Source organism: Capricornis sumatraensis, chromosome 18 (genome assembly GCF_032405125.1).
Source record: "Capricornis sumatraensis isolate serow.1 chromosome 18, serow.2, whole genome shotgun sequence".
NCBI classification, from domain to species: Eukaryota; Metazoa; Chordata; class Mammalia; order Artiodactyla; family Bovidae; genus Capricornis; species Capricornis sumatraensis.
Window position 1 is genome coordinate 77127692 of NC_091086.1, and position 4807 is coordinate 77132498.

A 4807-nucleotide genomic window follows, 5' to 3' on the forward strand; every position below is an offset into this window, starting at 1 on the left:
CGGACGGCGGGTGGCACGGCTGTGTTACCTGACCCCGGCGCAACGCAAACCTCGCAGCTCCTCGGCCTCCGCACAGGTAGGGTCAGCTGTGCGCCGGCCGCGAACTAGCAGGGCAAGCACCCACGAGGGGACCCGGCCCCTCCGCAAGGCGGCCTGGCCCCTGCGGCCCGGGGCAGCCTCTACGCGCCGGCCCGCAGGACCCGGTTCAAGGGCCGGGTGTCCCGAGGGGTCAGAGCCGCGAGGGCGCCGCGCAGCCTGGGAGCGCGGGGAGGGGCGCCCAGGGATGGAGGGTGGGAACCCGAGAGTGGGGCGCCCAGGGATGGGGGGAGTCAGCCAGAGGGGGCGGGGCCCGGGGTCGCCTAACTCCCAACATTATCCCAAAGTTACAGCTGCCCGCGGAGGGGAGGGGTCGCCTCTCAAGTGCCTCCTCCCCAGCCCCCCACTCCCCACCCTGGGTGCGCAGGGAGTGTCTGCGGTCCTCGGCAGGCCTGGCTTCGGGGGAGGCAGCCCAGCTGGGGGCAGCCCCTGTAAATGGTTCCCTCGGAAGGCGACCTCGGGCTCAGGGTGGACGGGGTGGTCACGCTGGGTCCCTCTAGCAACCCCGCCCCCTCCCCCACGCACCTGGCTGGGTGCCGAGGACGCTCTCTCCTGAGTGAGGCTGGGGGCACCCTGCTGCCCCAGGCAGGCTGCCAGATCTGGAGAAGCCGGCGCCCCGTCCCTGGGTCTCCCAGTCGCAGGGCCCCTGGCTTACTGAGGTGCCCCTCTGACTGAGCTCCGTCCCTCTAGGGTGACCAGCTCCTTGAAGACTGCCCAGGGCTTTCTGGGCTTTAGGACTGAAGCCCCAGAACACCTCTCACACCGGGACCACTGGACGCCCCTCCCCAGCCCTTCCCGCACCCCGCCCGCCGCCAGGGCCGGTGCAGGACCTGCATCCTGTCCCACCCAGAGGGCCTGTCCGTCTGGGGAGTGAGGACACGGGGGCGTCCCACCCCGGCGGGCCTGAGACAGACACTGTCCAGGGGCCCCGGACACGGCCGGGGCGGCGGGGCGGGGGAGCAGACGGGCAGGAAGGAGGGCTCCACGGGGTGCCGAGGGGTCCCTGTGAGTCCCGGAGCAGGGCCGGGGTGGGAGGCTTCCCAAATCTCCATAGACTCAGCTCTCCATGCCTTATTGTCCCCTGGTTCCCGCAGGCTTGGGCAGTAAAGAATCCGCCTGCAGTGTGAGACACCTGGGTTCGATCCCTGGTCGGGAGGATCCCCGGGAGGAGGGCGTGGCACCCCACTCCAGTGTTCTTGCCTGGGCATCCCACGGACAGAGGGGCCTGGTGGACTGCAGTCCATGGGGTTGCAGAGAGTCGGACACGACTGAGAGCCTGCCGCCGTAGAGTCGTGGCAGGGTTGCGGTGGGAGAGGTTTCAGGCTCACCGTCTGCAGTCAGACGCCAGACCCGGGAACTCCGCTCTGCCACCTCCCGCGGCCAGCTGGGAGGCCTTCTCAGCCTCCTGGGCGACTGGGACAGCTGCTGCAGCTGCTCCGCGAGGCGGGGGACTGAACCGGCTGATGCGGGATGGAAGGGCTCGCCAAGTACCCATCCTACTGCGGACTGAGACAGGGTTAAAAGTACCTGACGGTATCTTAGAGAATAACGCTCCAGGCTGGCGTCCTCTCTGCCCTGTGACCGAGCAGCTGTGCGGAGGCCAGGAGCGCCTTGACAGCGCCCGCGGCCCGTGCAGGTGTGGCCGGGAGCCGGGTGGAGACTGCGCCGTGTAGACAGGCGCCTCACAGTGAGCGCTTGCACACCTGCTTCCTCAGAGAAACAAAACGCAGGTCCTGACGTTCAGAACGATGCTTTAGGGTCTTAGTCTTGAAGGCAGGAAACCCATCTACCCTTGGGATCTAATTTGAAGGGATTTTAGTGATGTCTCCATCCAGTCTTGGGTTGGATCCTATCACAGTCAGATAAGGTAACTGCAATAGAAATGTAACCGTGTAAAGCCGTGTGATACAATGTGATGCAACGTGACTATCTTAGCTCAACCGCCAGTGCGAGATGCAGGCCGGGGAGCAATGTTCTGAATCAGGAGAAGACAGGTGGCTCTCCGACGCCCGGTCCCGGTCCCGGTCCCCAGCAGCCCCTCTGCTCACACCTGCCAGCAAGGACGCTGGCATCCCAGAGCTTCAGCCCAGGAGCAGCCCCGGTCGCCCACCTCTGTGCCCCTGGACACAGAGGGTGCCCGGGTCCCCGCCTGCTCTCCGGCATCTGTAAAACCTGCCGGCTCGTGGCCTTTGTTTGGCCTGGAACCTGAGGGCTTCTCCCTACAGAGACCTGGAACCGAGTCTCAGCCAAATGTTCCCAGTCACCAAAGGTGCAATTCTTTTGAGTGAAGGTGACCACATCCACCCTCCGGAGACCTCCCGAGGGCCAGGAATGTCTTTGGAGGGGACCAGAGAAATCGGTTGAAGTTTCAGCCCTGGCTGGACTGGGGTAGGGTGGTGAGTCTCCACTCGAGCAGGGCTTCCCACTCCCCCTCCACCCTGCCTCCATCCGCCTCTCCATTTCTTTTTACCCCCAGCCACAGGTGGGAGCACAGAGGCCTTGGTGAGCTGGACAGGGAGCCCTGCAGTCTCTACCCTCCCTAAAAGTTTTGAAAATGTGCCATGAAAAGTGTGATGAAGGAGAGCTATTTTTTCTTGAACCTTACTGGCATCCCCGCTTTGAGGCACAACGTAAGGAAACCCCCACGTCTTGATGTAAGCTGTGACGGTTTGTCAGCGTGGCTAGGCGTCCCTCTCACTGCAGTTGCTGTATTTTTGGTGAGCACGTTCTGCAGACGTGAGTAATGGCCAGAGCTGGCTCTCGGTGATGGCAACCGTCCAGTGAGGGGTGCGTCTCCTCACCGGGTCCTCGCAAGACAGAGGAGACTCTGACCGCCTCCTCCTCATAGGAGGCACCAGTCCCATCCCGGGCCCTCCCTTCGCCACCCCCCACCCTAGTCGCCTCCCAAAGACCCACCACCAACACCATCCCATCGGGGCTCAGGGCTTCCACATGTGGGTGGGGGCCACAGACGTTCAGTCCACAGCAAGGACCTTGAAGAGGTCCCCCTGGGTTGCCTGGGTGGGCTCTAGATGCCGCCACAGGGGGCTTTGGGAGAGGGAGGCAGAGGGCGTGCTGACACGCGGGGAAGGTGATGGGGGGGCGGGCGGGTCGGGGCGTGAAGGTGCTGGACCCGAAGGCTGGACCGAGGTGGCCGCGGGCCAAGGAAGCCGGAAGACAGGAGCAGACACCCTGTTAGGGCCTCCATGACGGACCTGGAGGGGCCATACCTGGCCGGGAGGTCTCTGCCCCTCCAGGAGGGAGCGGGGTGGGCGGCGGGGACTAGTCCCGGGGCAGGGGAGGGGAAGCGAGACCCACGGAAGCTGGAGCTCTGCAGTCACCGAGCTCCGGGAAAGTCCTGCCCGCACCTCACTAGGGCCGCCCCGCTCAGCCTCCTGGCTGGTCTCCACCCATGCCTCCCCGGTTCAGCCCCTCCCTAGCTGACGAAGCCCCCAGAGCAAAAGTGACCGGACCCCCCCGTTGAGCCCCAGTCCCTCACCCCGAGTGAGGGGTGAGTCTGGCCTCTAGAGCTGAGCTGTTAAGCAGAGGCTGATGCCGAGCTGGAGGGGGAGGGCCCGAGAGCCGCCCCCGGCACCCATGGCTGGCACCCACTTCCTGAGCGTGGAGAGCATCCCGACCTCAGGCTGCAGGAGGAAGCGTGTGCCGGGGTCCAACCCGTAACACTGCCTGTCGAGTTTAATTTCTGACTGTTGTCCACTGTTAAGCCCATGCGACCTTGGCTTTGGATGTTGACCTTGCATCCCGTGACCTTGCTGCTCTGACGGGTCAGTTCTAGCCCCTCTTTCTGTGGCTCCTTTGGGGTTTTCTGCATCGACAATGATGTCATCTGGGAACAGGGAATTTCATTTCTCACCTTCTGATCTGCCTGTTGTTTCCCTCTCTCCTTCTTGTTTGGCCTGGAACCTTCCGGATGGTGTTGACTAGCGGCGTTGAGAGGCTCCCTGCTGCCTCCTTCCTGACCCTGTGGGGCAGCGTTTCGTCATCCCCTGTTCAGGGTAACATCACCTGTAGGTATGTCATTGATACTGTTTGTAAGTTTGAAGACTCCAGCCCTTCCTCGCCTAGTTTGCTGAAACCATTTACCAGGACCGTACGGTGGCTTTTAAATTTGTGTATCACAACGCGCTGCTCTTTCAAATCATTGTTGGACTCAATCTTCTAAGGTTTGTCAACACTTTTTCACTTACGTTCATGAGGAACACTGCGCTTGGTTTTTTACACAGCACTTCCTTGGTTGAGGGGTCAAGGCGGTGCTGGCTGCACGCACTGAGTTGAGTTTTCTTTTCCGTCCAGTTTCTGAGGAAGCTCCTGTGGACCCAGAGACTTCTCCTCCTTAGACGTTAAATCATCAGGGAAGCCATCTGGGCCTGGGGCTCCCTGTCGGGGAGACATCTGGAGACGGCTGCTCATCCGTACGTGGGACGCCGGGGTTCTCTATCCTCCCCAGCGGGCTTCGGGGGTCGCATCTTTCAGGGCTGTCTGTGGCATCTCAGCTGTTGACTCACTGTCATAACGTTGCCCCAGTGGGCACCGCCTGCTCTCCATGCCCTGGGCCTGTGCTTTCCGTAAGTCTCTGCCCAGTGGACCCAGGTGGTGGGGTCACCCCATCAGCACTGGCCTCCAGCTGGCATGCCCGCTGGGAGAAACACAAAGCCGTGGGGCCCATGGAGGGTGCAGGGGCCCAGCACAC